The sequence below is a fragment of the Rattus norvegicus genome, chromosome 10 (genome assembly GCF_021556685.1).
Source record: "Rattus norvegicus strain SHRSP/BbbUtx chromosome 10, alternate assembly SHRSP_T2T, whole genome shotgun sequence".
Lineage (NCBI taxonomy): Eukaryota > Metazoa > Chordata > Mammalia > Rodentia > Muridae > Rattus > Rattus norvegicus.
In genome coordinates, this window is record NC_141543.1 from 21,475,659 (window position 1) to 21,485,803 (window position 10,145).

Consider the following 10,145-nt stretch of genomic DNA (forward strand, 5'->3'; position numbering starts at 1 on the left):
CCCTGTACACGCTCTAATAGGACTAGAATCCTCCCTGCTTGACCCGGACTCCGGACTGCGGACTCCGCTTCCCACCTCCAGCCTGGCAGGCAGCAGTGTCTGATGCCCAGGAGGGAGAGGCAGACTCAGGATTCCCTATTGTATAATTATCCCTATCCTCTCCAAGCCGGTGTACCGGTGGAAAGGTGGAACCTGGAACTACAGCGGTGTACTGGTGATGCCCACACACCCGAGAGGAGAGGCAGAACCTGGTTCCACAGAGGATGAAGAGAAGGAAACCATGTATTCTGCAGAACCCTAAAGAGAGTTTCATAAACAGTTGTCGGCGCGATCCCACTACTGATCAGCACGGGAGTTTTGACCTGCTCGGTTTCCTACCTGGACCGGTTCGCCCCTCCTTAGGCAACCTGGTGGTCCCCCGCTTCCGGAAGGTCACCATATTGATGCCGAACTTCGTGCGGACACCCGATCGGCATAGCGCATTATAACCCGGAACTCCTGGACTCAAGCGATCCGCCCTGTCTCAGCCTCCAGAGTAGCTGGGACTACAGGCGTGCGCCTCAAGTTTGTGTTTTTTTCTTAAACCTCGCAGGCCTACGCTCAGTAGAACAATTATACAGGAGATTCAGTGTTTTGTGAGTTAATATTTTCTTCGTTTTGTCTTCACTCTCAGGCGTTGATTGGTTGAGGGAGAGAATAGAGAGAAGGCTCAGTGGTTAAATTAAGAGCCCTTGCTGCTATTGCAGAGGTCCTGGGTTCTGTTGTCCATATTGGTGTGGTGGCTCACAAGCATTCCTGATTCCACTTCCAGGAGATATTGCGCCCTCTTCTGGTCTCTATGAGTCCTGTAGGTATGTGTGGTACGTGTAAGGTGCCGGCAAAACACTTGTACAGATAAAAACGTCAGAATAAAAGAAATACTGGTTGAGATTTAGGAGAAGGAGATGATGCTATGAGAGTTTTTCTTCGATGCTAGGAGCCAACTCGTTCTGACGCTTACAATAGACACATCTGTTTGCTTCGGGTTCCGCAGAGCTCTGCCCTCTGTCAACACACTGATGAGACAAAAGCATTTAGGTGCCTGCACTCTGAACTTGTTGGGCACTCCTACCCACAGTGAGGCTGTCACACATTGCATGCACACATTGGATCATTTGCTCAGAGTTGAGCCCTTTCCCTCAAGCACCTGAAGATCTACTGGGGCAGGGAGTAGAGGCTCTGAGGAATGACAGTCTTAAGGGAAGGTCATTGATTCCTTTGCTGAACCTTCAATCAGGCTTGTCTAGTGGGAGATTAAGACGTTCTTGAAACGGTGTTCTAAGAATGAGTAGACGTTGTCCAGCCATAGAAGTCAGGCACCGAGTGTGCTTACAATATAAGGAGAGTCCCTGACAAGGCTCAGGGTCTTAAGAGAACAGGTGTGCTTAGCTGGAAGAGCAGGTTTAGGGGGCTCTGGACTATGGGAGTGGTCGGATGACCCTCACAGAAACTGCCCAGAGGCAATAAGAGCCTCAATAATTCTGGTTTTGATCTCAGTGTTAATTCATTTAAAGACCTGGTGTTTCCTTCACATACACTCATGCCTGGGCCAAGGGGGCACAAATACCAAGTAGGGCAGACACATAGACCGGTCCTGTTGCTCCCTTTGAGGGCATTTGGAACACCCAGGGAGCTGGTAAATTGTCATCCCTTAGTACGTCCTTGGGGATATTTATGGAAAACCTTGTCACTTGACTCTGTGGACTGAGCAGGAAGCACCACCCCATTTCAGTGTGGACACCTTCAGCCAGCCGTAAGGCTGACTGCACACAAAAGGGGGTGGGAGCTGCCCTTAGAAGCAGGGAAACACATTGTCTACTGCTCTTGGTTACCTGCAAGTTCGTGATCTTTCAGGACCTATACTAGCAGCTTCCACATGCTTCTTGGTTCTGATGTCTTAAGACTTGGACAAAACTGTATCAGTCATCCCCTGCCCTCACCCACTTCGAAGAAAGCCTGCGTGGTGGTTTGAATAGGTTTGGCCCCATTGTCTCCTATGGTGAATGCTTATCCCATGGGGAGTGGCACTATTAGGAGGTGTGGCTTTGTTGGAGGAAGTGTGTCACTGTGGGGGTGGCCTTTGAGGTCTCTATGCTCAAGCTTCACTCAGTGTGGACAGAGAGCCTCCTGCTGGCTGCCTGGGGAATTCAGTCTCCTTCTGCTGCCTGTGGATCACGAAGTAGAACTCTCAGCTCCTCCAGCCCCATGTCTGCCTGCACGCTGCCATGCTCCCGCCGGGATGATAATGGACTGAACCTCTGAATCTGTAAGCCAGCCACAATTACATGTCCTTTGTAACAGTTGCCTTGGCTATGATCTCTTCACAGCAATGGAAACCATAAGACTGTTGTGTTAATAAAAGGATAAAGAGAGGGGGGATATGTTCTATGGGGTTGCCTCAGCAGGCCCATGCTGAGACATCCCTTCACACTGAAGGACCAACCACACAACAGGATAGTATAGAATAGAGTTTATTCGGGGCATTGGGAGGGGAGGTAATAGGGTAGTAGGTCAGAGAGAAAGAGAGAGAGAGAGAGAGAGAGAGAGAGAGAGAGAGAGAGAGAGGAGTAGAGGAGGAGGAGAGACTGGCCATGAGCACGGGAAAGAAGGGGGGAGGGGAATGGGGAGAGAGGACACAAAGGGGGAAGAGGGTAAGAACAAGAGAGCAAGAGGGGAGCAAAAGGGAGCAAAAGAGCAAGGAGTGGGTGAGCAACCCCTTTTATAGTGTCAGGCATATCTGGCTATTGCCAGGTAACTGTGGGGTGGAGCTTAGACAGAATGCTAACATTGACAGCCTATCATGGGGTTTCTTATCCCACATAATCATTAGGGCAATTTTTCCTCTAATGTCCCCCTTACATCTCACCTCTCTCTCTCTCTCTCTCTCTCTCTCTCTCTCTCTCCCCCTTTCTGTCTGTCTGTCTGTTTGTCTCTCTCTCTCTCTTCCCACCCTATTTGTTGTGTAACTATATAAAAACCCAGTTAAACACTCTGGCTTGTTAAAAAACAAAGAAACAAATTGGGTTGTGTAAGGTGGGACATTAGGCTAGAGTTAGTTCCAGAGTTAATAGTCCTGGCAAACTGGGTCAGGTTCTGTCTGTGGGTTCCATATGAGCTGATTTAACCAGCCAGAAATTGGGGGGGGGGGGCGGGGAAAGCCTAACAAAAATGTGCCTGTACTGAACATGTGTGTGTGTGTATGTGTATATGTGTGTGCGTGCACCTGTGTGCATGTGCATGCATGTGTGTGCATGTGTGTCTGTGTATGAGTGTGTGTGTCTGTGTGTGAGAGTGTGTCTGTGTGTGTATGTGTGTGTGCATGTGTGTGTGGGTGAATGTGTGTGTGTATGTGTGTGTATGTATGTGTGTATGTGTGTGTATATGTGTGTGTGAGTGTGTGTGTGTCTGTGTATAGGTGAGTGAGTGTGTGTATGTGTGTGCATGTGTGTGTATATGTGTGTGTGTATGTGTGTGTATGTGTGCGTGTGTTTTCTTGTCATTATTCCTTAAACAACCTAGCACAGGCCAGTAGTTATTTACTATTTACAAGGTGTTTACACTGTGTTAGATGATATAAGTTAGGCTCTGTGCAGACACGATGTGACTTGAAGGGACTTGAGCATTTGTGCACTTTGGTACTCAGGCAGATCTGAACCCAGCCCTTGGGGTTGGGGATTTAGCTCAGTGGTAGAGCGCTTGCCTAGGAAGCGCAAGGCCCTGGGTTCGGTCCCCAGCTCCGAAAAAAAGAACCAAAAAAAAAAAAAAACCCACCAAAAAACCCAGCCCTTATAAATTTTAAGGATTAATTATATTCTAAAGATTAAGGATGGATTAAAGAGCGGAGTCCACCGTTGTATTTTATTTGAACCACTATTTCCTTTCCTCATTTTAAAACGTAATTTCTAGTATGAAAAGGTTGAAGTGTCAGAAAAACATTGAGGGCTCCTGATCTCTTTTTAAAAAATGAGGACTTTCCAGCCACAGTGTCCAGTCACAGCTCTGCAGACTGTGACAGAGCCCAGGGCCTCTTACAAAGAGCAGCTGTTTACCAGTGGCATGATCAGTTATCTGCATTTGAAATCCTTCAGGATTTCACACAGTCAGTCTGCACCCCCGCCCCAGACCCTCTCGGGGTTTAGAGTTAGGCGCGCATCAGGCCCTTCACCAATGGGCACTTGGCATAGTAAGAGCCCCAGAGACTATTTAATCTCCTTTCCTTGGCCGTTTCTTATGCACCAGAAAATTGAGATGCTCGCTCAGGTTTTCCTCAAAGCTCCAGACACAACTAAAGCTTGTAAACCGGTCCCGGAAGTGACCCAGCCCTTCGCCAGGAAGATCAGGGGGCTTCTTCGTGGGTACCATATGCCTTTGCCCAATTTAGAGCCTTGCAAAGGATGACATTGAAGGATGTAACATCTCCAAGCAAAACAGAAGGCATCAACCAAGACCCACAGTTCACTTCATAAAAGGCAGAGTCACCTCCGGCTCAGCCCCAGCTCCGGCTCAGCCCCAGCTCCGCAGGGCCGTCCTGTGACAAACGAGGACATTTCTCACAGACACGAATATGGCTCCTTTCTCAGAGTCTGTCTATCCAGACACCGGTTTCTCTTCATCTTCTTCCCCTAATTAGCATCCCTAGGGAGCGGGTGGCAATTACAGCCTCACTGCCACCCAGGGGGCATTTTCCCTCCTTCGCCCCGCTCTTCCCTCCATCTGGACTCGCGTTTTTATCCCCAAAGTGCTTTTCCTGCACAGCCATGTTGGTAATACAGCTGTCCCACACGTGTGGCAGAGTTCAGAATAAGGTTAACAGAAACACGGAGGACGTAGCAGCCTGGCAGTGTATTCTAAGCCGGAGAATACAATGTAAGGGAGAAATGATCCATTTTGGCTAGCGGTTTCAGAGAGCTCAGCCATCTCGGCTGAGGGTGTGGAGAGTCGGTGTCTGGGAAGCACAAAGAGGGGGAAGTATGTGTCTGCGCGAATGGGCTCTTTTCTGTTTTTATTCCATTTGAACCTTCATTTTTATAGACAGGGGGCTCATGTTGCAGATAAGTACCCCTCACCCCCGTTAGACCCAGACAAGTGCTTTTCTAATCTTTTTTTGTGCTCCTCAATCTTTTTTTTGGGGGGGGGTTCTTTTTTTCGGAGCTGGGGACCGAACCCAGGGCCTTGCGCTTCCTAGGCAAGCGCTCTACCACTGGTGCTCCTCAATCTTTACGGTCAAGATTGACGAAACTGGTGAGCATCAGACATTTGAACCTGCTAGGATGTACATTCTGGGGTGCATTTGATCCCATTCAGAACTTATAAAGGTTCCCCCATCTCCTGGTCCCCTGTGTAACTGTATTTTCGAGACAGCGTCGAGGAGATGAAAAGGTTAAGCAAAGGCTGTGGGGTAGCACCTGTGTGGTTTGTCCCTCAGCAGTTCATGCCAGAAGCTTTACCTCCAGTTTGAGTTTCAGGTGTAAAAACTTTGAAAAATGGGCATCGTGGTAGTAGTCAGGATACGGGACCACTGAGGAGAGAAAAGGATTCCTGCAGGCTTTAGGACAGTGGGGCCAGTTTCCACAAGAACTAACTGTCACAAGAATTTGTGGCCTCTTCCACGTACACTGCTTGAGAGCCTCACCGGGATGCTGTCAGTCAAGAAGCCCTTGGTAGGAGCATGGTGTCATGCTCTTGAGCCTCCAGAATGGTAAGACAAACATTTTTATCTTGCTTGACTCATTACCCAGCTTCAGTTAGTTTCTTATAGAAGCATAAAATGACACAATCCACTAGGTTTAGTCTCCTTTTAAGAGAAGCGAGAAGCACCAGGAGTGCACCCCCCAACCCCCAAGAGGAAAAGCCAGACAAAATTTTAGCAAGAATGTAGCCATTTGTAAACCAAGACCAGAAGCTAACCCCTCAGTCCCTTAATATTAGACTTTCAGCTTCCAGAGAGGTGAGAAAAATTTCTATTGTTCAAGGCCCCTTATCTATGACATGTTTAAAAAGGACTAAATCTGTATCAAAGAAAAACAGGAAAGCCTACATCACAATGAAGCCTCATCGGGTAAATCTCCCTAGACAACCCTGGCTGGCCTGCAGTGTAGACCAAGCTGTCCTGAAACTTGCTCTGTAGACCAGGCTAGCCTCAAAACCTCACAGAGACCTGCCGTCTCAGGGTTTTACTGCTGGGAAGAGACACCATGACCAAGGGGTAAAGGACAACATGTAATTGGGTAGGGCTGCCTTATGGGTTCTGAGGTTCAGTCCGTCATCATCCTGGCAGGAAGCATGGCAGCGCCCAGGCAGACGTGGGAGCCGAAAAAGCTCTACATTTTGATGCAAAGGCAGACAGGAGAAGACTGTCTCCCAGGCAGTGAAAGGGAGCACCCTCTTCTAGCCTTACTTAATTTTCAATTCCTTGCCATCAGGAAGCTGGTCCCTCTGTGACAGGGACAGTTAGCTAAATTACAGGCTGTGTATTAAGATTCAGGACCAGCTTTTAGCTCATCTGAGTGCAGCTTTGAGTCTTACTGAGAACCAGGAATTATCATTCTGTTGGGGTCCATGCCAGGGGCAGCTTCTAAAGGCAAATGCCATAAAAGCTCATACCTAGGAGCAGGAAGTGCTGCTGGGTAGTTGGTCTGGGTCCAAGCCTATTGTGGGTAACTGTACAAAGCAGTTCTACTGATGTCCATTGTGATTGGTTTCCTAGGGCACAGAACATAACAGACTATGTTGGCATTAGAAAGTTTCCTAGTAACAGCAGAAACATATGAGAAAGTTTCCTTATAGTGGTAGGCTAGCCAGGTAACAGTTACCTAGGTTTCAACGTTTTACCTAGGCCTTAACCTCCCATCTAGGCCTTAGTGTTTCACCCAACACACACAACAGGATCCAACAATCAGTTGGCCATGCCTTGCCAGATAGGCCATAGTTGTCTGCTGGTTACGTATTAAAAGAAGGGTGTCCAGTTGTGAAGATGTACTTTTGCCTCAGAAGTATCTTTCAAGAACCCGAAAGCCATTCTCAGCAATGCTCCTCTCTAAAGAACAAGGCCTCGAACTTCTAGGACTCCATGGTGGACAGAATCCGGCAGCACACGGTTCACCAGGTCTCCCATTCTAACCGAACCTTTGTGCCTTTGATCTCTCTGAGACCTTCGCTTCTCCTTAGTCACTGCTTTTAGTTGGTTTTAAAGGTCACTAATTCTGGAGAGATGGCTTTGCGGTGGAGGAATGGACTGCAGAGGACCCAAGTTTAGTTCCCAGCATCCATGTTGGATGGGTTACAATGGACACCCTGCTTTGGCTTCTGTAAGCATGGCGCCCATGTGTACAAACCCAGACGGACAGACAGACGGACAGCATACATACCTAATAAAAGTAAACATAATTTTTGAAAATAGAAATCACTAATTCAGAATGTCATGTAGTCTGGCTACGTGACACTCACCAACCTTAGCGCTGCCAGAGACAACACTTCTCATACGCAGGCTTCCATAACTTTCCAGAACTTTGAAGACTGTTTTAGCCAAAACTATCCGCTCTTCCCTTATAAGTGCTCAGTGGTGAGCTTTGGCATCAGGAGGGTAGAAGCCCTGCCTGGAGGTCATTCTTTGAGCACGAATCCTTGGAGAGCCCTGAGTGTTGATTGCTCACATGCAGACTACTGGTTGGTACACTCCACACACCTCCCCACAGGACCTCTAAGTCACCCCGCTCTGCGTCCCAGCCGTACCCCAAAACTCTACGAGCCCCAGAGAGCTGGATTGGACCTGGATCTTCCCTGCCTGCGCCAAAGCCTTGACAAGCAACATTTTCTCTTTTGCTTCAGTGACGGAGCACCAGACAAAAGCAGGCCTGGCTTGGTGACACGCCATCCTGTAAATGGGGGAGGGGAGGCCGGGTGAGGCATAAGCCCCCTTCTATTTCCTTCTCACAAGTCAACCCAAAGCCCGCTGGCTACCATTGTGACAGTGACCAGCACAGGCAACCATGAGAGGATGAGGCCGCTGAAGGAGAGAGGAAGGCGGATGTCAAGCTCTCAAGAGTTGTTTTCTCTCAGAGGAGGAAGTGATGGCAGGAGACACAGCAACGAGAAGCCTGTCCTGTTTAATTTTACAAAGCGGGCCTCCAAGATGGCAGTGCTGGTGACAGTGCCCTAAACAGAAGGACGCTGACCTGGGAAACTCAGCATCCCTCAGGAATCGCAGATGGTGGGTTCTGTTTACCAGGAAAGCCACCCTTCCTTCGTCCACCCTGAAGGTCAACTACCTCCAGCAGGGGCATCCAGTCCCTAACTAACACAGACAGCCTGGACCATCGAAGGCCCCACACCGACTCCCAGTCTGTCCTGGCCTGTGCCTCTCCTCCCACCACTACCTGCCCTCTTTCACTGACAGGCTCCCCCCCCCCCCCCCCCCCCCGCTGCCACCACTCCCCCAGCTGCTGAGAGGGGGCCCGGCAGTTTGAGTCCCCAAACACACTTTCTTTCTACCCACAGAGTGGTCCAGTTTGGTGATTTCACTGCACCCTTGCTTAAACTTGAAAGTAACTAATAGCACACGCAGGTGCTGTTTAAGGAACGGGAAAACCAACTCTTTAAAAAAACTTTTATTATTGCATACACACACACACACACACACACACACACACACACATAGCCATGAATGATATGTATGTGTGTGGGCATGCACATGTAGGGGTCAGAGGATGTGTTCACTGACTAGTACACCCATAAATAAGGTGTGGAATATGCTGGTCATGTTTTTTAAACTTTTTATTGATTCTTTGTGAGTTTCCCATCATGTACCCTAAGTCCTAATACTTCCCATCCCCTCAATCTCCTGCACACACATACACACAGACACACACACATGAAACAAGAACAAGAACAAAACAAAACCTAGACAACATCTCCCAGTGGAAGCTGTAGGGTGTCCCAGTGTGTCCCACAACACACCCCTCTGTCTACGGGTCTTCACTTGCAAATGTTCATTGCAAGGAGTCATTGGTCTGGTTGGAGGTCTCTGGCTTCTGTGACACCATCGAAGTTAGATCCTTATTAGGACTCCTCCTGGTTATCCTGTGTCATGGAGACCCTGCAGCTTTGGAATAGCAGGACTGGCCCTTTCTTGAATCCCAAACATTGTCAGATGATGCAGATTTCGGGGTGGATCTGGACCTTGGTAGCTGAGCTGCTCAGCGTGCCGGTTGGGCTGACTCTCTCTTAGCAGCATCACCAAGTTAACACTCATGCACTGCTCCTGCTAGTGGGAGGCAGGGCCAGATGTCCTGCTCTCTGGTCAGCTTACCAGCACTCAGACTTCCAGGCTCTGCCCAGCCACAGAGAGTAGACACAGGGTCTACTCTCCCAAGTGCTGCAGCCTGCCAGGGACTGGGCCAGCTCTCTCACTCTCATACCCTCCCTGCTGGCTCGCCTGCACTTTTGCCATCAGGGCCTGCCAGCTCTCTTGCTGCTCACACATTCTCTCTAAGGTAGAGAGGTCGAGAGGACATCGACATGGCCTCGCCCCCCACCTTAAGTCAGACAAACTGTGCTGCCCAGTGAGCAGCAGGGCCTGCTTTCCTGAGTGTTGCAGACTGGGAGGGACAAGGCCAGCTCACCAACTCTCCTGACTACCACAGGTAGTGAGAGGAGAGGGAGGTGGGAAGGCATCACCCTGGTACCCACAGCATCTCATGGCAGGCTGGTGTCAGGGCCAGCTCTCCCAGGCTTTCACCCTCAAGCTGGCCCACTGCACCCCTTTGACCAGGGCTAGCAGTACTGTGCTATCCGGCTGATCCTGTTTTTAGAGTGATGAACCTTGAGTATATTATACAAAGTACCTGACTTTATAAACTATTGACACTGGCTACATGGCTGACTGCTGTGATGGCTTCTACCGTTGCCTCTGAATTCCACATATCTCTATAAAAGCTGTAGCCCTACTGTGCTCACTGTGGCCACCCACTTTGTTCTTTCTTAGGAGTGCTTTGACTATCCAGGCCCTTGAAATCCTATACACACCGTGATGGTTTGTATTTGCTCGGCCCAGGGTGTGGCACTATTGGAAGGTGTGGCCCTGTTGCAGTAGGTGTGTCACTGTAGAT

General features: G+C 49.2%; 1 non-coding gene across 1 annotated transcript; it reads right to left on the reverse strand.

Moving 5' to 3' along the window:
• Positions 1 to 266: 266 nt before the first annotated feature.
• LOC148002795 (signal recognition particle RNA) lies at positions 267 to 566 on the reverse strand. The gene has a single exon (XR_015632444.1).
• Between the last annotated feature and the right edge of the window lie 9,579 nt (positions 567 to 10,145).